Source organism: Lynx canadensis, chromosome A3, assembly GCF_007474595.2.
Source record: "Lynx canadensis isolate LIC74 chromosome A3, mLynCan4.pri.v2, whole genome shotgun sequence".
In the NCBI taxonomy this organism is placed as follows: domain Eukaryota; kingdom Metazoa; phylum Chordata; class Mammalia; order Carnivora; family Felidae; genus Lynx; species Lynx canadensis.
This window is the reverse complement of record NC_044305.1, coordinates 106,408,457-106,436,093: the sequence shown is the minus strand read 5'-3', so window position 1 is coordinate 106,436,093 and position 27,637 is coordinate 106,408,457.

Below are 27,637 nucleotides of genomic sequence, written 5' to 3'. Positions count from 1 at the left end.
ATAATAAAAGATGCAACATATCTCAGATACTTGAGGTCAAATTTATAGCATTTACATTACTTTCAAAAGTACCAATCAGGAGTGCCTGGGTGGCTCAGACAGTTAAGTGTCTGACTCTTGGTCATGGCTCAGTTCATGGAGTTGAGCCCTGCATGCAGCTGTGCACTGACAGCGTGGAGCCTCCTTGGGATCCTCTCTCTCCCTCTCTCTCCCCACTTCCTGCCCTCTCTCTCTCTCTCTCAAAATAAATAAATGAACACTTTTTTTAAAGATGAAATAAACTTATGATAGTCAATCTCAGGAGTCAGCAAGCACGTGGCAGGCTGCCTGTTTTTATAAAGGAGTTTTTTTTTTTTTTTTTTTTTTTTTTTTTTTTTTTTTTTTTTTTTGGGACAGAGAGAGACAGAGCATGAACGGGGGAGGGGCAGAGAGAGAGGGAGACACAGAATCGGAAACAGGCTCCAGGCTCCGAGCCATCAGCCCAGAGCCTGATGCGGGGCTCGAACTCACGGACCGCGAGATCGTGACCTGGCTGAAGTCGGACGCTTAACCGACTGCGCCACCCAGGCGCCCCTAAAGGAGTTTTTATTGGACCTTAATGAACAGCCACATCCACTCTACTCTCTATACCTGCTTTTGTACTATAATGGCAGATTTGAGTGGTTGGTGCCAGAGACTGGTCAGCAAAGTAAAAAGAACGATTTAATATCTGACCTTGCAAGAAACTATTTGCTGACTATTGTAGTATTTGAATATTTGAAACCATTAATTGATATAGCATTTTCATTGTTATATTTAGTAGAATATCCTACCGAATATACATATTTATATATATACCCTGAGGTCATGACCTGAGCCAAAGTCAGACACTCAAATGACTGACCCACTCAGGTGCCCCATGAGTGGGGATTTCTAAAGAAATATAGAAGAAGTGATGAAAGTGAGAAGAAGATAGTACCTATAAAATTAGATCAAGACTTTCTCTCAATACAGAAGTATTACATTCCTAGGACTGTGATCAACTGTATTGACTCAAGTATTGAGTGTCCAATTCTCAGTGTTGGCAAAAGTCTTCCTATAGTCTTTCCTGAGTCTCCTGGCATTTCGAGTGAGGAGGGAAGGATGTCTGGGAGGACTTCTTGCTTATTCGATGAAATTAACAAATGTGTAAAGATTGATCTTCCCCAGAGTAATTTTTAGTAAGTCTTAGTAATTAAATCCCCTTCTTTAAGCAACCATGCCAGTTGAGGAAATGAAAACATAAATCTCCTCAAAACAGAATGAAAGAGAAAGAGAAGAGACACAGATTAAGTGGTTACAAAACCAGGAAAACAGGGATAAATAGAAAGATAATTAGAGTGTCAAAATGGCCTTAAATAATCCATGCAACCTTGTACTATTCCTGTGTCGATTTTATAGCTACTTAGAAATAAGCATAGGATGGTTGAAAGCACATGAAAGTGAAATGATTATAAAGGTAAGATTTTGCCTTGAGCACAATCATTTCATTAAAAGAACCCCCCCCCCAAATGAACTGATTTAATTGTATCTTTGGACAATAAATTATCATATAACATATACCACTCATGGCATACATAGCTGTTAATTGAAAATCATGGAGTTTTTATATGGATATATGTCAGGCAAATTTACTTTTCTATGCCTTGCTTAGTGTGATTTTTTTTTTACAATACATATTCATGGGATAATGCAAGAAAAAAGAATGAAAAGCTGTCATACTTTATAAATATAAGATGGGTATATTATCTGCTTTATTCCATTTTTAATATTATAATCCCACCAGTAAATAAAGTAATAGTGTCATTTATTTAATGTTTATTAGCTGTCATGCACAGTGTTAAATGTTCTAAGTGCATTAGTTTATTAAGTCACAAGACAACAATGATACTATTCCTATTTTATAGTTAACTAATAAGAGTTTAGATAAATGACTCACAGTAGCTCACGCAGCTCTTAGAGGTCAGGAAATTAGCCCAGGTCTTTCTGAGTCCAAATCACCCTAGATACATATTTAACATCTTTGATTTAAAAGAATTTTGTTTTATTTTGTCCTAAAAATCACACCTGAGATATAAAAAGATGAGTTCTATAACACTAGGCATAAACATCATCTAACTTAGTTCCCAATTGTTCTTTTGTGTTTGTTTTGTGTTCCCTAACCAGTTGACTACCTCAGTATCTTTGGTTCTTTGAGCTTCTTTGTTCCTGTGATCCCCCACAGATACTACCTAACCTCAGCACGTAGCATATAGCTTTGGGCATAAAATTTGTGTTCAACTAACATTTTTCTTTTCTTTTTAAAATTTTTTTAACGTTTATTTATTATTGAGAGACAGAGAGACACAGAGCGTGTGCAGGCGAGGGGCAGAGCGAGAGGGAGACACAGAATCCGAGGCAGGCTCCAGGCTCCGAGCTGTCAGCACAGAGCCCGACGCGGGGCTCAGACTCACGAACCGTGAGATGGTGACCTGAGCCAAAGTCAGATGCCCAACCGACTGAGCCACCCAGGCGCCCCTCAACTAGTACTTTTCAACTAATTCAAAAGAGCAGATATTGCTACACTGACTTCAAAGGCAGTAAACTGGCTTACCTATATCCATACTGTTATTAGTCAAAGTAGTATTAAAGTTCATCCATATCCTAACCTCTATTTCTCTTTCAGCTAGGCAAAGTTGTTTCCAAGATTTGAGATTTACTGTATTTCTTAACAGCATATCCCTCTACAGTTTTGTTTATCAGAATATTTACTTTACATTTGGTGCCATTCCCTTCTTACTGCATTTTTGACTCATCTTCAGTGAGAATCATATTTATTTGCTAACAGATTTATATTCATATTATTTCCAGGTAAACGTTAATTATGACCTCATGCTGCTCTAAACTCATCTGTAATTTTCATCCCTTATCCCATTTATCTGTCATTGCTGGATTAATCTTGCCTATCACCCCTAGGGCCCTGCATCACTGATCCAACCATTCCTACCCTAATTCACCTCTTTCAATCTTAGTCATTCTTCCAGTGCTATAGTCAGTTTAGAGCATAAGATTTACTTAGTTTCCACCTTAACCCTAGCATCAGAAAGAAAGAAAGAAAGAAAGAAAGAAAGAAAGAAAGAAAGAAAGAAAGAGGAAGCCACTCGAATTTAGAAAATCAACTACTTCAAAGTCTTGTTAGATCCCTGTCATATCTGAAATTTGATTTCTCTGAGTTCTCCCATCCATTTTCTTTTCAAAACCAGCATATATTAAAGCTTGATTCTGTGATTCTGTTGTTATTGGTTCTGTATTAACTGTTAGGAATTTCTACCTGCCAAATAGGTTGCTCAGTCAACACGAAGAGTGTGTCACATTTGAAGAATATTCTGCTACACTTTACAACCTAATGGGACTGAGCCTTTTCACCCTACTTCCTGGGCTTTGCTGGAGAATGATGTTTATTATGTTCTGATAACAAAAATTCCCACATATCCTGTTGCTAACAGCTGTTCTGTGAATGGAGCAGTGAGTAGGAGGAAATGGCAATTCTTATAAAATCAAGCCCTTTTCCCAATCCAAGAACAAACTGCACTTGGTTTCATAGGCCTCATGAGAGCCAAAAGAAATACTGGAGTACTCTTTCTTTGCTTGAGCCGTAGAAATAAATTGAAATTTAAATAGATAGCATACCCCGAAAACCTTCTGTTTCTGACACAAGCCATTTAATTTATGCAACAATTTGTCAAGATGGTAAGTTTGTTTCAGCTTTTTTTTTTGTATACAAGTTAGCACCTGAAGTTAGGATCTACTAACAAGGTCAACAGCTGAATTTGAATTTTCTCTGAATCACTTACCTCAAAATAGTTAAACTTAAGGGGACTGCATTGATGGCTCAGTGTCAGGACAATGGAAAGAAGTTGTTATAACAGTGCTGGAGCTCTCTGCTCTGAAGCACAGTCTTTCTTAGTATATGTTATAATAAACAGTTCAGATGATACAAAAGCTGTACCAATCAAAGCTCCAGATGACATAACACAATGATTGTGTTAGGTAGATCTAGGTACCTTAGAGGGTTTAATTATGTTGCATACCTCTAAATTACATCTATCAGGTTGACGGAGTGATCCCATATCATCTGCCAGTTTAGCAAATGACATATTAGCACTGCTTGATTCTATATTTAAGTCATACTCATTAATGTCTTCTGTCAGTGCACCATTGAAAGCTTGCCTTAAAGTTATTTTGATTAGGAGTGTCTGGGGCAATTGGGGTTAATACATTTTATTACATTATATCATCAACCATAAAATTTGGTTACCATATCGGGGAAACTGATAAACTGGAAAATAAAAGGTTAGAATTAACATTGTATATCTAATATTACAGGATGACTCCAACTACAAAATAGAGACTAACTTATTTTTGAGAACTTATTAGGTATTTTGTTTTATCTACATATTATTTAATATAAGGGAGTAAATTATCTGAGTTTTAGTGACACTATCTATGGCTGTGTGTTGGTTCATCCCCTTGAAGTAATTCCTCAGGATTCATGGAATTGAATTTTTCTGGAGTTCCAGCCCATGTTAATATTTTTCTCTTACACAAATAAAGTTAGCCAAATCATAAAGAAATGATTCTTTCTCAAATCTCTAAAGTCTAGGTAAAAATAAAGGTACTTTTAGTAGACTAACAGCATTTATTAAATTGAATTAGGTATAATGAAATAATGAAATAATTCAGCAATGAATTTAACAATATCCATTAAAAATGTAAAGCAACTAGCATTTCAGAGGCTTACTAAGTGCCGTATAATATACCAGATGTTATGGATGTTACTTCTAATTCTCACAACCCCCTTCCTTCTAGTTTAAAATTATCATCCTTATTTAGCTATATAGGGACTGAAAAACTAAAGAGGTGGATTGGCTTTACCAATTTATTAGCTGCGACATTCAAACCCCACGTTTCTGGCTCCAAGTCCCCCCTCCTTACCACTACAAATATTCATTGAGCACCTGCCAGATGCAAGATAGCTGTAGGTCCTACCAGGAATTAAATATGCCCTCAGATGGACAATATACACATTTGATATCAAAGATACCAAAACAAAACAAAACAAAAAATAGAAGGTTCAGTCATTGTCCTTGGAAGAACTCTTGGGAATGCATGTTTCTAAGACTTCTCTCCAGTGGTAATGAATACGGCAAAGGGTGGGTTTAGATTGACACTCTGTTGTTGCAAAAGTGTAGTCAAAATGTACGACTTTAGAGACTGCCTTCCTGAGTTCCCAACTTTTGTGATTACCCACCAGGTGTGGTTAATTATCAATAACATTTCTCAAAAAAAAGTCATAGGGGATGTAACTCAGTTTGAAAGGAAGAGAGTAATGATGAATACACGGATGTAATTGGACCTATAGTAAGTAATATCCTCCAGAAAAGTTGTTATTTTTATATTTATTTTTTATCTACTTACTCTCAATATCTAAGAAGAACCCATGGAGTTGATACTGCTGGTGGAGAAGTTGGCTTTTAGGATCTCCTCTTCCCATTGCAAAATGTGATCTGTTTTTGTTAGTTTTTTAATTTGGAATTTTGTATAAGAGTTCAGGTTTATGGACTGGGAGAATAAATATTATAATGTCCGAGCTACCCAAAGCAATCTACAGATTGAATGCCATCCCTATCAAAATATAAACAGCATTTTTCATAGAACTAGAACAAGGAATACTAAAATTTATATGGAACCACAAAGGACCTTGAATAGCCAAAGAAATCTTGAAAAAGAAGAACAAAACTGGAGGTATCACAATCCCAGATTTCAAGATATACTACAAAGCTCTAGTAATCAAAATAGTATGTTGCTGGCACAAAAACAGACATATAGCTCAATAGAATACAATAGAAAACCCACAATTATATGGTCAACTAATCATCGACAAAGGAGGCAAGAATATGCATTGGGGGGAAAAAAAAACAATCTCTTAAACAAATGGTGGGAAAATTAGACAACTACATGCAAAAAGGTGAAACTGGATCACCTTCTTACTACACCATACACAAAAGTAAATTTAAAATGGATTAAAGACTTAAATGTGAGACCTTAAACCATAATAACCCTAAAAGAGAGCACAGGTAGTGATTTCTCTGACATCAGCCATAGCAATATTTTTTTAGATATGTCTCCTGAGTCAAGGGAAACAAATGCAAAGATAAAGTATTGGGTCTACATCAAAATAAAAAGCTTCTGCACAGCAAAGGAAACAATCGACAAAACTAAAAAACAACCTCCCAAATAGGAGAAGATATTTGTAAATGACATATCCTGTAAAGGGTTAGTATCCAAAATACATAAAGAACTAAAGAATTCAACACCCAAAAAACAAATAATCCAATTAAAAATGGGCAGAAGACATGAACAGACATTTCTCCCCAAAAGACTTACAGATGGGCAATACACACATGAAAAGATGCTCAACATCACTCATCAGGGAAATACAAAACAAAACCACAATGAGATATCACCTCACACCTGTCAGAATGACTAAAATAAAAAATATAAGAAACAAGTGTTGGCAGGGATGTGAAGAAAAAGGAACCCTCGTGCACTTGAAAGCGTTGCAAATTGGTGCAACCACTGTTGAAAACACTATAGAAGTTCCTAAAAAAACTTAGAATTATCAGTAATTTCACTCTGGGTATTTACCCAAAGAATACAAAACACTAATTCAAAAAGATATATGCACCCCTATATTTATTGCAGCATTATTTACAATAGCCAAATTATGAAAGCTGCCCAAGTGATCATCAATAGATGATAGGATAAAGAAGATGTGGTTATATTGATTGTCACTTGGGCAGCTTTCATAATTTGGCTATTGTAAATGCTGCAATAAACATAGGGGTGCATATATCTTTTATATCTTATATAAAATGTTACTCAGCCATTAAAAAGGAATGAAAGCTTGTCATCTGCTACAACATGGATGGATCTAGAGGATATTACGCTAAGTGAAGTAAGTCAGAGAAAGATCATATGATTTTATTCAAAAGTGGAATTTAAGAAACAAAACAAGTGAACAAAGAAAAAGTCTAAATGCAGACTCTTAACTCTAGAGTACAAACTGATGGTTACCAGAGGGTAGGTGGGTGGTGGGGATGGGTGAAATAGGTGATGGGGATTAAGAGTATACTTATTGTGATAAGCACTGGATAATGTATAGAATTGTGGAATCACTATATTATACATCTGAAACTAATAGAACACTGTATGTTAATTAAAAACAATTTTAATAATGGAAAAGTTTACGTTGAAAAAAAATAATGTGAACTACTTCTAAAAATTTAAATTTAAATGATGACTTTCCTAGGACTTAAGTGTTCAGAAGCTTTTCCATTTGGTTTTTCAAAGTTTTCCCCAACTAAAATCACTAGAAATGGATGACAATGACTAGTTCATGGCTATTGGTTTTCAAGGCTCTCCATGAATCAACAGAGGAATGTCTGACAAGAATTCTCTGTCTCCCAGGGCTTCCATTGGCATCACTCTGAGCCACCTGTTGGGTGTGATCTGTCATCAGTATACATTGCTTTTTGTTGGATCCATTTGCAGAAGTCTGTTTCTTATAAATCTACTTAGAGACAGACACTCCTTCATACTGAAGCATATCAGATTTGAGAATTTTTCCAACAGTCACAGGAAACTAACACAAATCTTATTCTGTTATCAAGGTACATGCATTGTTAATTGAATTTCTGTTCCAACAGTCCAGATTTCTTATTGATATAAATTAGAATAGAATCACACTAATCCAAAGCCTGCAACAACTCCAACATGATTTTTATTCTTTAATAAGTTAAACTTTTATAGGAAAGGGAAAAATCATTCTATTTTTCCCCTATCAATATCTTCACATAATGCATTTAAAAAAAATGCACTGTGGGGCACCTGGGTGGCTCAGTTGGTTGAGCGTCCAACCTTGGCTCAGGTCATAATCTCCCAGTTCGTGAGTTCGAGCCCCGCGTTGGGCTCTGTGCTGACAGCTCAGAGCCTGGAGCCTATTTCGGATTCTGTGTCTCCCTCTCTCTCTGCTCCTCCCCCACCCATGCTCTGTCTCTCTCTCTCTCCTTCAAAAATAAATAAAAACATTAAAAAAATTAAAATAAATAAATGCACTGTTTGTGTAGAAATGGAAGGGGGGTTTCTGAAGAACACTTTGATGATTAGCCCCCCCCCCCTTTTTTTTGTTTACACATACGTTAGCAAAATAATGTGAAGAAATTATTTTTCCCTGTATTTTGGATCTGGTTTTTACCATAAGATAAAAGATTTGAATAATTTCTAGAAAACTTGGGTCTGTAAAAGAGATACTGTCCAAAAGGGGGAAGGGAAAAATCACCAGTTCTATCAGATCAAAAAGGGAGTAGCAAGACTCATAAAGGAACTCACATCACCAGGCTCTCAAGGACTGGTCAATATAAGATAGAGCTACAGGCATGAAGGTCCCTTTGACCTATGCAATGGGCAGAGACTAGTAAATCTGTGGAGATCATCTTTGTACACCCCCTGGGGCAACAATGACTCACAGGTAGCAGAGGAACAGAACTTAGTCTTAGACTTGTGGAGTTTTACAAGAAGTTTTACAAAAGTTTGTTCTTGAATTGGGCTCAATGTTTTTGAAGCTATTTTATAGTGTTCTGACCTTATAAGATAGCTTGGGCATCATCCGTACTTCTGGCAGATGACATGTGTCATCTGGGTGGATTATGGTTCATCTTGATAAAGAATATTTAGTTCTTTCTGGGTTTGTTGAAAGCTAATTCCTCAGGGCTCAAGAGTCTCTTCTTTATCTACCTAGTTTCACCCATCTGGCTCTCCACTAGTAGGTAATAAATGGGACCCTGTAGATCTTATAGATACGTCATGGTGAGAATTTTTTATTTAAACACTGCATTCTCAGACCAATAAAGATGACAGAAAAGCATCATAGTATTTTATTCTCTTGGCTCTTTTCTCAACCCCATGTGCCTTTTATCATCTGTATTATAGTTACTCTTTGCATGATGCTAAATAGAATGCATTCTTAAAGAGATAGCAGTTGGCACTGAAGAACACAGGGGATGCTTAATAATGCTTCTATTATTATTTATGGGTTTAAGTAGCTATGTTTATGAATATTAGAATCAAAGATGTTAACTCTAGTTGCATTAAGAATAGTTAATTTTACTAGCACATACGAACAATAGAAGTATGGTTTTTAGAAGTGGACTTTTTAGTTTGATGTATGAGACGACTAACATTTAAAACTGATCTTAATCTTACTAAGAAAAAATGAGTGATACATAAGTGATATTATAATTTTTGCATTACCCATGGCTAACGTAATTAAATGTCATTCAAAAATGTATATGTGCTGCATACTGTATCCTGAAGTATGGAACAGTTCTCTATCTTCTTTGTGATGGTAGTTATATGAATCTATGCATTATAAAATTGCATGGAAAGACACACACACATACACACACACGTGTATGTAAAACATACATGTAGAATCTAAATAAGCTTTGTGGATTGTGTCAAAGTCATTTTCCAGGTGTCAATATTGTCCTATAGTTATGCAAGTTGTTACCACTGGAAAAAATTGGGTGAAAAAATAAAACACAGGACCTGCCTGTATATATTTTTTTGCAACTTGATGAATCTATAATTATTTCAAAGGAAAAAGGAAAAAGATTTAAAAAAGAATAAAAAAAGGTTAAGAAAGTGAAAAAGTAAGCCAGAGACTGGGAAAAAATATATATAATACATATATCTAACAAACGATTTGTATCTAGAATATATAAAGAACTCAATGATAAAAAGGTAGTCCTCTTTGTTAAAAAAAAAGTTGCTTAAAGTCTTGAAGAAATATCTTCAGGAGATATCTGAAGCAACAACTACCATATGAAAAGGTGATCAAAATTATTAGTCACTAGGGTTATTAAAAATAAAACCACAATAAGATAGTATTCCATACTCACCAATATGGCCAAAATTAAAAGACTGATCGTGTCAAGTGTTGACAAAAACACAGAGTCACTTGAACTCTAATATATTACTCATGGGAATATAAAGTAATAAACAACTTTGGGAAACTGGGAATTTCCAATAAATTTAAACACACACTGCCAGATAACTTATGAATCCCAAACTTAGGTAAATATCTTACTAAAATTACATAAAGATATATGTCTATAAAATATTTGTGTAAGAATACCCAAAGCTGCTCTACCCTTAATAATAAAAAATAGGAAATAATCAAAATGTCATAAGCAAGAAAATAGATTAAAAAATTATGGTATAGTACAAAAACAAATACTAATCAGAAGTAAAAATAAACTACTTATATATGCAACAAAAATACTGTTGAGTCTCAAAAATACTGTTGAATAAAGAAGCTATAAGCAACAGAGTACACATTGTATGATTTCATTTATATAAGATTTAAGAATAGAAAAAATATTTATTTAAATTTTTAATGTTTATTTATCTTTGAGAGAGAGAGAGAGAGCGAGCATGAGTGGCAGAAGGGGCAGAGAGAGAGAGGGAGACACAATCCGAAGCAGGATCCAGGCTCTGAGCTGTCAGCACAGAGCCCAATGCAGGACTCAAACCCACGAACCATAAGATCATGACCTGGGCCGAAGTTGGAAGCTTAACTGACTGAGCCACCCAGGTGCCCTGACAATGGAAAAACTATTATATAATAGTAGAAAAAAAATTTAAATGTATTATATCTGGTTGGGGTGGGTTCAGGATTAACTAGGAAGAGCCATAAAGGAAATTTCCAAGGTTATGCAAATGTTTTTTAAAAACTTCAGCATTGGGGCACCTGGGTGACTCAGTCAGTTGAACATCAGATTCTTGATCTCAGCTCAGGTCTTGATCTCAGGATCATGAGTTTGGGCCCTATTTTGGGCTCTATACTAGGTGTGGAGCCTACTTTAAAACAAAAAACAAAAAACAAAAAACAAACCAAACCAAAAAACCCAAAACTTCAGTATTAAGCAATATAATTGAAAGAAAAAAAAAAACCAAAAACCCTGAACAGCCTATCAGTAAAGACATTAAAAGGATAGTTATAAAAGACAGAAATCATCTGGTAGTTATGTGAAAAGTACCTCTGCTCAGGAAATTACAAATCATTGTGGAGAAAAAACAAAGAAGACCTAAATAAATGGAATTGTAAACCATGTACATGTTGGAAAATTCACTAGAGTAATAATATCAGTCCCCTCAAATTGATCTATATATGTAAACAAAGCCCAATCAGGATCCTAGAAGTTTTCCTTTTGTGGAGGTTAGCAATTTAATTCTGAGGATATGTAAATATAAACTTTCAAAGATAGACAAATGGAACAGAACAGACCTACACATAAATGATCACCCGATTAATGGCAATAGTGTTATACAATACAGTGGGGGAGAGGAGGTTTTTAAATCAAAGGTGCTGACTTAATTAAATACTCACACTGGGGAAAAATCTGTATCATTACCAAACGATCCAAGAAATTCTCCAGTGGACTGAAGAGTTGGACAGATTGTAACAACTTTCCTTGCCTTTCTTCATACTTTCCCCATCTATCCTGTTTCCATCAGATTTCATTTTGTTCCTGAAACTTGGTTCTACATCTCAGCTACAATCCTCTTCCTGGCTACACTTGACATTTTCTGTTTCTCTGTCTTTTTGCTGGTTATTGGCTCCATCTAAAGGACTTCAGCCTGGATTTCTGCTATTAGTGTTCTTTACCTCTGTATTTGACTTAAAGCTCACATTACTGGCCTTTCACAAGCAGCCTTTCTTAACAATAGATACGTTAAAAAAAAAAAAAAAACAGAATGACTAAAAGCTATTTCTTTTGGTTACATCTAACCTCTGAAGGCAGACTGAAATTTAAAACCTAAACTAAACAGTTATTATACATAGTATGTAATAAATATAACATTATAATTTAGATGATATCCAGTAAATTAGTATAATAGCCATCAGAAAAAGGTGAAGAAAGGTATGCAGACATCTAACAATGTGGAGAAAACAGTTAATTTCTGTTGTCACAGGATTTTAAGATATAAAGAAATTGATAATACACGATAGAATAACATAAAACACTGGAATGTTTTCTTCTGTCATAAATGCTACAATTTTAAAAAGCTTAGAGCTGCTTGGAAGGCTTTCTGGTAAAGGTAGGACTTAAACTAATCTTCCAAGATTGAGTGGGATTTGGAAATGTGGCATTCAGGATAACAAAACTAAGAAAACAGCATGAGTAGAGCCTTTTGGGATCTGAGTTTATTTATGACACTTCCATGTCAGCTATAAATACATCCAATATTTCTAATATTTTATAAGTATCACTTTTATATTTCACCTTGAAATATAAAACTGTTTTCTGTTAGATTTAGAGAATTATGATGACCGATTAATGACCTTCTCTTCAAAGGCACATGCCAGTGGGTCAAATGTACACTATTTGTTTTTCAGAAAGCCGATCTCATACTTCAGTGTCTGTTCTAGACTCCCCCACTTTCTTTTTCACAGGTTTTTCTGCACTCGAATTCTGTACAATACTTTCCCTCCTCTAGCTTATGTGTTCTTTGTTTTACGAGACAGAGGGAGAGAGAGAGGTAAAATGAAAGCAGGAAAGAAAATTCAAGTTCTTTCAAGATGGGATAACAGAAGCCACATTTACCATTCCACTGGAAACAATCAGAAAAAAAAAGAACAAAATATGTGAAAGCTGGCTTGCAAGCATTGTACATCAGGTAACAAAGGTCATCAATGCTAAGAAATGGGAAGCAAACATATTAAACCCTATTATTGCCACAGGCTCATGCCTCAGTGCTTTAGGAATGATGGTCTGAGAGGAAGGCTGAAGTTCTCAAGTCTTTGCAGAGTCTTCAGCTGTCAAATCTTCAGGTCGCTCTCTTGTAAAGTGCTCTCGCTCTCCTCCCTGGCACTCTGTCCTGAGAACTTTAGTCGTCTTAATCACAAGCATCATTTACAAAATAGATAGCTGCACAAAACATGCAACAAAGTAAAAAAGGTAATTTTAAAAAGACATCAATTAATGTTCTCTTTCTTGATTTGATGCTGGTTACACAAATATGTTCTGTTAAAACTCATTCAGCTACACCCTTTTGATATGAATATTTTTTGTATATCAATTATTTTCTAATAAAAGGCTTTTTAAAAATAGGCACTATTTACAATAATAAAAAGCAAGAACTAAAAAAAAGTGGGAACATTCTGACAAAAGGTATAGAAAACCAATATTTAAAAAATCTTACTAAAATTTAATAAGAAAGACAAAAGGAAAGAGGTCCTGTGTTTATCAATGAAATTATAGTTGTAGAAATAGCAATACTCCCTAAATGCTATAGATTCAATGATACTGTAATAAAAATTTATTACCAGATTTTTCACTAAGTATGACACAGAATTTTCATTTCATACTTATATGGAAAGGTACATGGCCATAAAATCTCAAGATTCAGTGAAACCTTGGATCGTGAGTAACTTGTTCTGCATGTATTCTGCAATATGAGCAAACACTTCTAATAAATTTTAATTTGATAAATGAGCAATGTCTTGCAATACAAGTAGTACTTGATGCTGGATGTCACATGATCACAACTGAGCCAATGGTTCTTCTCTTTCTCCCCACCCCCCAGCCTTTTGCTGAGGGATTATGGGTGATCATCTCCTATGCTGGGATGCTCAGTCTCAGGCCATGGTGTTTGGCAGAAATCGGTGATTTTTCAGAACACTGGAAGGTGCCCACAACTGGTACTGGCGTATTTTTGTCACTTCAAAGCACCTATGGACAGGCCTTTGCTTTTCCATACAAGAGTGAGCTTAGGAAGGCTTTGCTTCATTCTAGGTCATTAGATAGGTTCCTTGTTAAAGTTGCACTAAAAGAGAAAGACTCCATTGAGCCAATAGATAGCAATGACTCTGTTCGTGAAAGTCATCCTATGCAATAACCCTCCTCTCTCTTTTCTCCCTCACACCAGCCACGAAGTTTTTCAAAGGTAAGTTCAGGTTAATTTGCTTATTTTTCTTTATATTTTGTATTTTATTCTTTGTTTTGTATTTATATTACAGTATTGTGATCATTTTTATATGAATATTTTGGGTTGTGGAACGAATCATCTGAGCTTCCATTATTTCTTATGGGGAAATTCACTTTGGTATACAAGTGCTTTGGATTACAAGCATGCTTCCGGAATGAATTATGCTTGCAAACCAAGGGTTTTGCTGTACTTTTTTAAAAAAATTTTTAACATTTATTGAGAGACAGAGAGAGACAGAGCACGAGCAGGGGAGAGGCAGAGAGACAGGGAGACACAGAATCCAAAGCAGAGTCCAGGCTCTGAGCTGTCAGCACAGAGCCCAATGTGGGGCTCGAACTCATGAACTGCGAGATCATGACCTGAACCAAAGTTGGACACTCAACTGACTGAGCCCCTGCTGTACTTCTGAAAGGAAAAATAAATACAGGGAAGCAGATTACCATATCAGATATTAGCACTAATTATAAAGCCCTAGAAGTGAAGGCCATTTTGGCATTTGGATAGTAGACTGATCCATCAAAATAAATAGATAATGGAGAAGCATATCTACAAATTTATGGAAGTTTGATAAATGACAAGTGTATTGTTACAGATCATAGAGATAAGTTACCCTATAGAAGAAAAAGGAAGTTGGATTCTAGCATACACAAAAATTAACCCCAAGTGAGCTAAGAACTTGCATACATAAAGCAAAAATTTTTAAAGGAAATATAAACATCTTTCATATGCCTGATAAACATAACTACAAAAATCCTCAACAAAATATTAGCAAACTGAGCTCAGGAACACATTAAAAGCATCAGACACCATGATCAGGTGGGATTTATTCCAGGGATGCAAAGATGATTCAATACCCACAATCATTCAATATGGTACACCACATTTACAAAATGAATGGTAAAAATCATTTGATCATCTCGATAGATGGAGAAAAAGCATTTGACAAAATTCAACATCCATTTATGATAAAACCTCTCAACAAAGTGGGTACAAAGGGAACATACCTCAACCTACTAAAGGCCGTATATGAGGCCTCACCTCAATGGTGAAAAGTTTAACACTTTTCCTCTAAGATCAGGAACAGGCAAGAGTGTCCACTCTTACCGCTTTTATTCAACACAGTACTGGAAGTCCTAGCCATAACAATCAGATAAGAAAAAGAAATAAAAGGCATCTAAATCAGCGAAGAAGTAAAACTGTCACCATATGCAGATGACATAAAACCACACATAAAAAACCCTAAAGACTACACACACACACACACACACATACACACACACACACACACACTATTAGAACTAATAAATGAACTCAGTAAAGTTGCAGGATACAAAACTAATATACAGAAATTTGTTGTATTACTATACACTAATAAGCTATCAGAAACAGAAATTAAAAAAACAATCCCATTTACAATTGCATAAAAAAGGATAAGTTACCTGGGCATAAATTTAAGGAGGTGAAAGACTTCTACCATGAAAACTGTAAGACTAATGAAAGAAACTAAAGATGACACACATAAAGGGAAAGATACACCATGCTCATGAATTGAAAGAATATTGTTAAAATGCCCATACTACCCAAACCAGTATACAGACTCAAAGCAACCCCTATCAAAATTTCAATGGAATTTTTCACATAGCTAGAACAAACAATCCCAAAATTTGTATGCTATTGCAAAAGACCCCAAATAGCCAAAGCTATCTTGAGAAATAAGAATGCAGCTGTAGGTATCACAATCCCAGATTTCAAACTCTACTACAAAGCAACTGTAATCAAAACAGTATGATAGCGGCACAAAAAGAGACACATAGGTCAACAGAACAGAAATACACCCAGGCTTACATGCTCAATTAATCTATGACAAAGGAGGGAACAATATACAACGGGGAAAAGTCAGTCTCCTCAATAAATGGTTGTGGGAAAACTGAATAGCTGAAGAATGAAACTGAGTTACTTTCTTACACCATATACAAAAATAAACACAAAACAGATCAAAGACCTAAATGTAAGACTAGAAACCATAAAACTCCTAAAAAATGTAGATAGTAATCTCTTGATCATTGATCTTAGCAATAGTTTTTTGGTTCTGTCTCCTCAGGTAAGGACAAAATAAGCAAACAAAACAAAACAAAATTGGGACTACATTAAACAAACAAAAAAAAATTATACAGCAAACATCAGCCAAAAACCAAAAAACCAGTCTACTGAATGGGAGAAAGTATTTGCAGATTATACATATGATAAGGAGTTAATATCCAAAGTATATAAATAATTCATACAATTGAACACTAAGACCCCCAAAGAATCTGATTAAAAAATTAACAGAGGGGGTGCCTAGGGGGCTCAGTCAGTTGAGCATCTGACTTCAGCTCAGGTCATGATCTCATGGTTCATGGGTTCAAGCCCCTCACTGGGCTATATGATTACAGCTCCTAGCCTGGAGCCTGCTTCAGATTCTGTGTCTCCCTCTCTCCTTGCCCCTCCCATTTGTGTGCACACACACTCTCTCTCAAAAATAAATAAACATTAAAAAAAAAAAGAAAGAGGGCCTGAATAGACATTTTTCCAAAGACAAATAAATGGCCAACAGACATATGAAGAGATGTTCAATATCACTAATCATCAGAGAATTGCAAATCAAAACCACAATAAGGGTGGTGTCACACCTATTAGGATGGCTATCACCAAAAAGACAAGAAATGATGAGGGTTAGAGAAGATGTGGAGAAAAGGCAATCCTCCTGTACTGTTGGGGGTAGTTTATTTGTTGCAGCCACTATGGAAAACAGTATGGAACTTCCTCAAAAAATTAAAAATAGCAATACCATAAAATCTAGTAATTAATTCCACTTCTGGGTATTTATCTAAAGAAAACAAAAGCACTAATTCAAAAAGATATATGCACCCCTATGTTTACTGCAGCATTATTTACAATAGCCAAGATATGGAAGCAACCTAAGTGTCCATTAATAGATGAATAAATAAAGAAGATGTGTGGGGAGCCTGGGTGGCTCAGTCGGTTGAGCGTCTGACTTCTGCTCAGGTCATGATCTCACGGCTCGTGAGTTCAAGCCCTGCATCGGGCTCTGTGCTGACAGCTCAGAGCCTGGAGCCTGTTTCAGATTCTGTGTCTCGCTCTCTCTCTCTGACCCTCCCCCGTTCATGCTCTGTCTCTCTCTGTCTCAAAAGTAAATAAACGTTAAAAAAAATTATTAAAAAAAAAAAAGATGTGTTATATATTATAATGGAGTATTACTCAGCCATAAAAAAGAATGGGATCTTGCCATTTGTAACAACATGGATGAATCTCTATGGTATTACACAAAGTGAAATAAGTCAGACAGAGAAAGATGAATACTGCAAAATTTCATATTCATGTAACATCTAAAAAACAAAACAAAGAAAAACAAACAGACTCACACGTACAGAACAAAATGGTGGTTGCCAGAGGGGAGGGGCATGACAGAATGGGTGAAATAGGTGAAAGGAATTAAGAGGTACAAACGTCCAGTTATAAAATAAATAAATCACAGGGTGTAAAGTACGGCATAGAGAAGATAGTAATAACTTTGTATGGTGACAGATGGTAACTAGACTTACTGTGGTGATCATTTTGTAATGTAAATACATGTTGAATCACTATGTTGTTACACCTAAACTAATATAATATTGTATGTCAACTATACTTCAATATAATATCAACAATAACATAAATCTTTCTTACCACGTAGGCAAGGGTTTATTAAGCAAGAAACAACCCATTAAATATCAGCAATTATGAAGTTAACAACCTTAAAATTAAAAAGTCCTAATCATCCAATTCCACCTTAAAGAGAGAGGACAAGTTATAAACTGTGAAAAAAAAATCTCAAAAAAACATACCCAAAATGTATAAAGAACTCCTAAAAATGAATGAAAAAGGAAAAAATATACATATTAGAATAAATTGGTGAAAGACACAAACTAGCAGTTCTTGAAAGGCAAAATGCATGTGTCTAATAAATACACAAAAATAAATATCAAAATCATTACTATTTGGGAAATGTAAATCAGAAGTGATGTAATAATACTCGCATTTAGTTGGCCAATTTTAATGTCTAACCAAACCAAATTTAGAGAGTAGGAACTTTGCTATTAAATAATTGCATATTTTATGACAATACAAATTGCTAGAATCATCTTGAAAACAATATGCTTATATATTTTAAAACAAATATTTGTATACACAGAGAGCAATTCCATTCTTGCATATGCCCCCCAAATACCCTCACTTATGTACAGAAGGAGACAAAGTTCATAGCAATTCTTCCTAAAAGACCCAAGCTGAAACTAACAAAAAGAAACAGTGATCAACAGAAACATGGATAACTTATGGTAGATTCACAAAATGGAATATAATGCACAAATGAAAATGAATATTAGTACATTAGTACTGATGTTAAGTGAATAAAGAACATTACAGAAGAGTATCCAAAATATGATCACGGTTTACTAAATTCAAAAATAACCACATGGTATTTGTCTTTCTCTGACCAACCTAACTTCACTTAGCATAATAGTCTCTAGCTCCATCCATGCAGATGCAAATGGCAAGAGCTCATTCTTTTTTATGGCTGGGTAATATTCCATTCTGTATGTTCACCACATCTTCTTTCTCCATTCAGTGGAGACTTAGGCTCTTTCCATAATTTGGCTACTGTAGATAATGCTGCTATAAAAACATCAGGGTGTGTGAATCCCTCTGAATTAGTATTTTGCATTGTTTGGGCAAATAGGGTACTTCTATTTTTAACTTTGAGAGGAACCTCCAAACTGTTTTCCAGAGTGGCTATACCAGTTTGCAGGCCAACCAAGAGTGCAAGGCGCTTCCCCTTTCTCTATATCCTTGCCAACACTTGTTGTTTCCTGTGTTGCTGATTTTTGCCATTCTGTGAGGTCTGAGGTGATATCTCATTTTAGTTTTGATTTGCATTTCACTGCTGATGAGTGACGCTGAACATCTTTTCGTGTGTCTTTAGACCATCTGTGTATCTTCTTTGGTTAAATGTCTATTCATGCCTTCTGCCCAATTTTTATTGGATTATTCATTTTTGGGGTGTTGAGTTTTATAAATTCTCATATGTAGAATTTAAGAAACAAAACAAGTGAGCAAAGGGAAAAAAAAGAGAGAAGGAGGCAAACCAAGAAACATTCTTTTAATGTTTTAATTTAATTTTGAGGGAGGGGGCACAAGTTGGGGAGGGGGAGACACAGAATCCGAAGGAGGCTCTAGGCTCTGAGCTGTCAGTGCAGATCCCACCATGGTGCTCAAACCCATGAACCAAGAGATCATGACCTGAGCCAAAGTTGGTCGCTAAACCAACGGAGTCACCCAGGCACTCCAAGAAACAGACTCTTAACTACAGAGAAGTGATGGTTGCCAGAGGGGAGGTTGGTGGGGGGATGGGTAAAATAGGGAATGGGAATTAAGGAGTGAGTGCACTTGTGATGAGCACCAGCTGGTATATGTAAGTGATGAATCACTAGATTCTACTCCTGAAGCTAATATTACACTGTATATGAACTAACTGGAATTTAAATAAAAACTAAAAACAAAAGAGTAACAACATATACGTTGATAATAAAGATATGTGATAAAACCATTAAAAAGAGCAAGTATATTAAAATGGAATTTAGTGGAAGAGAAGGTTTTAGGATCAGAGAGAAGTGGTTGTTAATTTTCTAGTTCCAGGGTTCAGTAATGTGGTCATAGTATGCATTATATCATTAGAATAAATAAAGCAAAAGACCCATGCATCCGATAATTATGGCAACACATCATAAATTACAGATTATATTAAAAATGGTTGTTGGCATCCAGGAATCAATATAAAGAAGAGGAAGAAAAGGAGGAGGATAAATAAGGAAGACTTGCAGAGGCTGTCAAAATGGAAATGAGGGAAATTAACATAAATAACATTTTTGTAAGTGAAATGTACATGAATTATTGAAGAACTAAATATATGGTATGAAGTAGAGGTCAAAATTAAATCTATTTTCTCATGTACATAGGAGTGTAAAATGGGTAATTCAGATGTAAAAAGGATAAGGACATTCAGAGGTCATTTTGCTCATATTGAGTTAGAGAGGTTTACTCTCTGTACAGGTGGTGATAATAAAAGACAATTTGGAAGTCAAGCCTTGAATTTCTAAGGAGAACACGGCTGGTGATTTAGATACGGGAATTTCCTACATATTAATTAATAGGTAAGATGACCTAAGGAGACAAAGAATTCATTTTACTCGGTGTAAGAATTCCATTTCTAATAATCAGGGCTGTCAGATACTGACATGTATTGCCTTGAAAGGTACTGAGCATTCAGTTAGCTGATGTATTAATAGTCATCTGACATGTGTATTTTAAGAAACCCCTAGACTGAGTCAGATATTCATCACTATGTGAATCTTAGGGTTAATGCTAAGATTTTATGGCTTATGATTTTTGCTGTTGGCATGTACTGCTTCATGTTCTGCCACATTCTGTTTATAAACCCATGTACAAATTTAATAATTTTACATAAATAAACATATGCAAACAGGCTTTTTACTTTAGAATAGTTTTAACTGACAGAAAAGGTACAAAGAGGGGTGCCTGGGTGGCTCAGTTGGTTGAGCAGCCAATTCTTGATTTCAGCTCAGCTCATGATCTCATAGTTCATGAGATTGAGCCCCACATCAGGCTCTGTGCTGACAGTGCAGAGCCTGCTTGGGGTTCACACTCTTCCTCTCTCTCTGTCCCTCCCCTGCTCAAGCTTGCTCTCTCGCGTGCTTTCTCTCTCTCTCTCAAAATAAATAAATGGACATAAAAAAAGAAAAGTTACAAAGATAGTATAGAGTTCTCATACACTTTACACTGAACTTCCTCGATTATTCACATGTTTCTATGCTACATCTGTTACAACTATTTATTATAGAGGCCTATTCTTAATGCACAAAAAATTGCATAGCCAGTCTAGATTCACAGACAATTGTTTTGTCAATGAGAATTGAGGTGCTCCCATCTACATTGGTATGAGCCAATTATTTGTAGCTGAATTATACCAAATCCATTTTAACTGATTCTCTTAATCATATGAGAAATTCTCAGGGGAAATGTAGGCAATTAGGTTGATCATTAAGTCTGAAAATTATAGCTGCTTTTCAAAACAATCTTATGATTTTATCTTGAACTTTTGACTGCCAGCACTTTCCCATTTTAAGGGGAATAAATATGTATATCAGTGAAAGATAGAAGGTAGCAGTTTGAGTTTTAGGAAAACGTCCCAGAAAAAAAACAAAGAAAAATTTGGTTATGGTAAATATAGTTAACTTTAGTAAATATAGTTATATACAGTAAATATAAATATAGTTATATAGTTCACATAGCAAATACAGTAAATACATAAAAACATTTTTAAGTAATCAGATGAAATAGGAAAGCTCAACACTGCTTCTCTTAAAGTACTCTCATTAGAGAATGTTTAATTATTATGTTGTGTTAGATTATTATTTTCTAGAGGGAAAGAGAACTTAGCAAATTTCATCCCATGTAAGTTTTCAAAATCTTGTCTGTTTTATATTAACAAATTTGCTACTTAAGTGCTTACTATTTAAATAGGGCAAAGGAGATAATATTGGGATTGAGCAGACAGAACCCATAAAAGAGAAAATAGGTACAATACTACCTCAAAGAGAATCTTAGAAAAGCACCAGACCATATTTTGGTGTCTGGTAAAAAACACCTAAGAAATACTTTTTATCTTTTTCATATTGAATCCTGGATTTAAGAAACTCCAAAAACCCTCTTCTCTTTATTAATGGATGAAAACACAGAAATTATGGTTTACGTGTATACTTAACGTTTAGGGAATAACAGAGATAAACCCGGAATAAAACTAAGAAAAAAAAAATCCACCAATCATCTCCTAATATTGTTATTATCTCAGCATATATGGATTTCTGGATTTATTTTGTTCCTCCTTTTTTTCATATTACAGGTTGGTATTAGTATGTGGGAAGTGTAAAAAGTATATTTCACATATATTATATGTAACATAGTATATTAGTCTTTGACCATTCACAGCAATGTGAGTATATATTATCCTTACATTGCTGCCTAGGTTCTGATGTAAATGTTAGAATAGGGATCCACCTGGAAGGTTGACCACTGGGTCCTTGGTTTCTCCCTCTTGTTTCGTAAGTGACAGTGCCATAAAGCAGATTCACTGTATCATCTTCAGTGCAGAGAAGACACTCACACCTCAGTTGGCTTCAGCAAGACAGTTGAGCAAGATAGTTCAGCAATGGAGATAACTGGCAATAATGTAAAGCATCACTATCTTAGTGCTATGTCAAGAGCCACCAACACGCAACAGACTGGCTTGGGAAATCAGGAAGGTCAGTGAACTATCTATAATTAAACTGAAGCAACCTTCAAGTATTCTATTCTGGGCATGACTCTTTAACATACCCATACTTTCTGCTGAAGCCATCAAAAATTTGGCTGAATTTAGTTAGTGACCATTTTGCCAGAACTTCCTCCCACACACCATGCTTCTTGTCAGAAATAGTGTTTTTGTGGTATTTATATAAGGTTCTTCTCTAGCATAAATCACCCTGTTCTGAATATGGTAAAACTATTTCAAGTGAAAGGAAGTATAGTTAATTCTCTCTTATCAGGAAAGGACTGAATTCTCTTCCCAATTACCTCTTCCTTGCAAAATCGCCCACTGCGCTAAATGCGTCCTGTTTCATGAATTATTGCATAAAATCAAACAGGCTTGGGACCCAAAAGCTCTTCTATGACAACAGATTTCTTTAAAGTTAGTTATAATTTCCCCATTCTTTCCAGGGGTGATATAAAATATCACCAACTTTAAATTTATCAAACATTTAAGTGACTGCTTTTTTGCCAGGCACTGTGGAGCTACAAAGTAAAAAAAAAAAAAAAAAAAAAATAATAATAATAATAATAATACAAAAATTAAAAAAAAATAAATGAGAGAGAGGGAGGGAGAGAGAGAGAGATTTAGATCCTACTCTTAAGAACTCAGTGTTTAGTGTGTATTAGAGCTATGCATTGGAATTAGATTAGGTGTCATTTAAATCTACTCTTTTAAACAAATAATTATTGAGTTTCTAGGAAAGCTCTACCTGCTGGGAGGTGCACTAAATATCCTCTGTCTCACGATCTTAAATTCTGAGAAAGAAAGATGAGGAATAGTATCACAAAGAAAAATAACAAATCAGGAAAAGGATATAGAATTTGCAATTTTATGAAGGGTGCCTGGGGAATGTTGTGCTGAGAAGATTGCATCTAAATAATATCCCGAAGAAGATGAAGGAGTAACTCAGTTGGGTGCCTTGGAACAAAGTGTTCCAGGAAAACAGAAGTGGAAAGACTCTAAGATGGGAGCATGGCTGTCATGTTGAAGACATGTCATGTCAAGACAGCAAGAAGAGGGGCGCCTGGGTGGCTCAGTCGGCTGAGCGGCCGACTTCGGCTCAGGTCATGATCTCACGGTCCGTGAGTTCGAGCCCCGCGTCGGGCTCTGGGCTGACAGCTCAGAGCCTGCAGCCTGTTTCAGATTCTGTGTCTCCCTCTCTCTGACCCTCCCCCGTTCATGCTCTGTCTGTCTCTCTCTGTCTCAAAAATAAATAAACGTTCAAAAAAATTAATAAAAAAAAAGACAGCAAGAAGAAACCCATTGGAGTGGAACAGGTAAGGCACAACAGGAAAAGATGAAGTCATAGAGAAAATAGCAGCTTTGCACCATTAAAATAGGATTTGTCAAATTGTTAGTTTGAAGTCCTCTCTTAGAAGGATACATCATATTACAGATGACTCTCAACATTTCCTCTTTTCCCTGTGTTCTCAAACAAGGGGACTGAGATGTGAGGGCTTAGGACCAGAAAAGGAACTATGTTCACAGAGTACCTTCTGATTGGAATACAGCAGTCATTATCATCAACTTGGCGAAGGTTTTTTTTTTTTTTTTTTTTTTTCAACGTTTATTTATTTTTGGGACAGAGAGAGACAGAGCATGAACGGGGGAGGGGCAGAGAGAGAGGGAGACACAGAATCGGAAACAGGCTCCAGGCTCTGAGCAGTCAGCACAGAGCCCGACGCGGGGCTCGAACTCACGGACCGCGAGATCGTGACCTGGCTGAAGTCGGACGCTTAACCGACTGCGCCACCCAGGTGCCCCAGCGAAGGTTTTTATTGACTTAGTGGAATCGTTGTTTACAAATTATTTTTTATGATTCTCATGCTCAAATGAATTTTCAAACCAGTGGGGATAATTGGCTAGCTCTCATGTTTTCTCTGACTATGGAAAAAAACCAACATAATAAAAATTCATTGGGAGTAGGGGCACTCTAAGTTATCAGAACTCACAGTAATTAAAGTGAAAATGCACTGATTTCCTCCTTCTGCCCCTTCTATCCAAATTCACATAGTGTCTTGCCCATAGAAAGTCCTTACTGATACCAATGTGAGTATATATACCTGTGTCTGGGCTTGTATTGCTGTCTAGATTCTAATGTAGATGTTAGAATAGGGATCCATATGGCAGGTTGGTTTCTCCCTCTTGTTGCATAAGTGACAGAGCCATAAAGTAGGTTCATTGTATCATATTCAATGCAGAGAAGACACCCTCAACTCAACTGGCTTCCACAACTCTAAACCATCTTTAGTCTTTGCCTTCTTTGAGGGTTAATGTGGAACAGAGAGAAAGGGCCTGATATTGTTCTAGGTTCTGGGGTTTGGGGGTGGATAGCACTGAACACCTAGTCCAAAAACAACAAAATCTCTGCCTTGGGAATTTAACTTTCTAGTGGGTAAAAACAAATCCTAAAACAAACAAACAAACAAACAACCCTATATTATTGACATAAGGGAGTTTAGAAACAAGATAGAAAAAAGACCAGGACCGGGCAGTGAGGATTACAATCCTGAAAATATTACCTATTAGGCAAATCAGAGATTTGAACACAGATTTATCTGTATAATGAGATTAAAAATAATGCCTACATCATGCATTGTGAAGAGAAATAAATGAGAAGATAATGTGTGAGGAAAAAATATTCATTGAATTTTATGTTCATAAAATTTAAGAAACATGGGGTGCCTGAGTGGCTCGGTTAGTTGAGAGTCCAACTCTTGATTTCAGTTCAAGTCATGATCCCAGGGTTGTGGGATTGAGCCCCCCTGTCTTTGGACTCCGCACTGAGTGTGGAGCCTGCTTACATTTCTCTCTCCCACTCTCTCTCTCTCTCTCTTTCTCCCACTGCCCCTCTTCCTTGCTCATACATGGTCTCTCAATTTTTTTTTTCCATAAACACATTAGTTTGATTGAAACTTCTTACCAATAGCAGCAGCAGAGAGATCGTTATTTAAAAGTCAGTGATTCCAAACACTAGAAGTTTCTCTGTGGTTTCTATAAGGTCTAGCAAATTTCCAGTTAGGAAAGGAGTTGAAAACACACACACACACACACACACACACACACACACATACACACACACAACTAAACAACCAGCAAGTTTCTTTTAAATAAAGTTATATCTGAAGTGATTAACAATATCTTACCTATGGATGGCAGGCAGAATAATGGCCTCCCTCCCAAAGATGTCTATGCCCTTTTTTTGTGTGTGTGCATCTTTTATTCTTTTTTAACTTTAAAAAAAATTTTAAATATAATTTATTGTCAAATTGGTTTCCATACAACACCCAGTGCTCATCCCAACAGACGCCCTCCTCAAATGCCCATCACCCACTTTCCCCTAAGATGTCTATGTCCTAATCACCAGAATCTGTGAACATGGCAAAAGGGAATTATGGTTAAAAATGTAATGGTGGTTGCTAATCAGATGGCCTTGAGATGGGGAAATTATCTTAGATTAACCAGATGGATTCAATATAATCACCAGTCCTTAAAAAGTGTGAACTTTCCCACCTGTGATCAGAGGGGGACTGACACTGGAAGAGAGGCATATTGCCAAAGGCAAATGTCAAAAAGGCATATTGCCAGTTGATGGAAGAAGGGGGCCACCATCTAAGGAATGTATGTGGTCTCTAGAAGCTGCAAAAAAAAAAAAAAAAAAGCAAGGAGAGGGATGTTCCCATGGGGCCCCCAGAGGAACCAGCTTTACCAACACCAGCCGTGGCACTTACAGCCTACAGAACTGTAGGATAATAAAGTTGTGTTGTTTTTAACCACAAATCACCACAAAATTTGTCATGTAGAAGACATGATTATGACTTTCCACAATTTCCTGCAACAAACCTCCTGATCATTGATATCTGTGTTAATACTATGTTTACATCTCTAGCTGGATAGAGGCAAGCTCGGAAATAAAAAATTTGGCAGCAAGAGATTCCTTCTCTTTGCAAAAACGAAAACAAACAACAAAACAAAAAGAAAAACAGAGAATGAGAAGAAACCTATTAATTTTGAAAGAGATGGGAACATGAGCAAAATTATTCTTGAAACTTCTGTCCCAAACTAAGTCATAAAAAAAGATCCTTAATGGTATAAACTTCCAGTTATAAAATTAACAAGTTCTGGGGATCTAATGTGCAGCATGGTGATTGCAGCTAATAGTATTGTATTATTTACTTAAAACTTGTTAAGAGGTCTTACATGTTCTCACCACAAAAAAGAAATGATAATTATGTGACATGGTGAAAGGATTAGCTAAGGATGACAATCATTTGGCAATATGTAAGTGCATCAAATCAACATATTGTATACTTTAAACTTGCACAATGTTATATGTCAGTCATATCTCAATAAAGCTGGGGGAAAGAAGGTATCCTTACTTATTTCCATGGTTCATAAATATTTTCTATCACTTAGCTTTTCTTATCAGTCAAGGAAGACATTTACATAGTATCTGAACATTTGAAAAGCATTTTCAGGTCAAAGGTCATTACTTCCTTTTAACTAAATGTTGATTTCTTTTTTATTTCTTTTTATTAAAAATTTGTTTTAATGTTTATTTATTTCTGAGACAGAGAGAGAGACAGACAGAGCGTGCGTGGGGTGGGGGCAGAGAGAGAGGGAGACACAGAATCCAAAGCAGGCTCCAGGCTCTGAGCCATCAGCACAGAGCCCGACACAGGGCTCGAACTCACAAACTGCGAGATCATGACCTGAGCCGAAGTCAGACACTTACTTAACCAAGTGAGCCACCCAGGCGCCCCAAATGTTGCTTTCTTTTTAGAGAGAAACTCATATTTCCAATTTTGTGATTTTCTTTCTCAGATAGGATTCTTCTATTAATTACTGTTTTTGCATCTTATAAAGCATCTCACTGTATGTGCTTCATCAAACATGCACAGTATATGTTATTTTCCTCTTCTAATTTTTTTTTAACTCCAGCTCTTATATTAGGGCATTCTTTAAGGCTGGTCCTTGGCTTTTTATCTATCATTTATATACTCTCTTTGTGATTTTGTCCACTACTGATAAATATTAAATTTACACAGATAGTTTAACCAC